The sequence below is a fragment of the Meleagris gallopavo genome, chromosome 5, assembly GCF_000146605.3.
Source record: "Meleagris gallopavo isolate NT-WF06-2002-E0010 breed Aviagen turkey brand Nicholas breeding stock chromosome 5, Turkey_5.1, whole genome shotgun sequence".
In the NCBI taxonomy this organism is placed as follows: Eukaryota; Metazoa; Chordata; class Aves; order Galliformes; family Phasianidae; genus Meleagris; species Meleagris gallopavo.
In genome coordinates, this window is record NC_015015.2 from 6,903,868 (window position 1) to 6,904,281 (window position 414).

Genomic DNA, 414 nt, shown 5'->3' on the forward strand with positions numbered 1-414 from the left:
CCAAAGCCCACCTCCTCTGCTCCTGGCAAATGTCACGAGACAAAGCCTTGCTGGCTGCTCTCTCCTCCGCTTCTTCTCGCTCTCTATCGACAGAAAGACTGCCAAGTGCTAAAGGAGAACTCGGGTTTGGAGGGATATTATTTACCAGTTTGGGACAGTGTTTGAGTGGCAGGCTCCTCCTGCCTTGCAGATTACCGTCTCTGTTTCTCTGGTCTCCTCTTCAACCATCTCTCCCTCACTCCAAATAAATTACCATTAGGTTTGAGCTGATTGAACTCAAGAAACTTCTTTTTACCTCAGAGAGAGCTGTTCAGTAGAGTCTGGAAAGATGCCCGAAACATTCAGTTTTCTTGAATGGAACTCTGTTGGTTTCTGCCTCCTGGAAAACTTGTCAATGAGTCCTGTTTTTTTTTT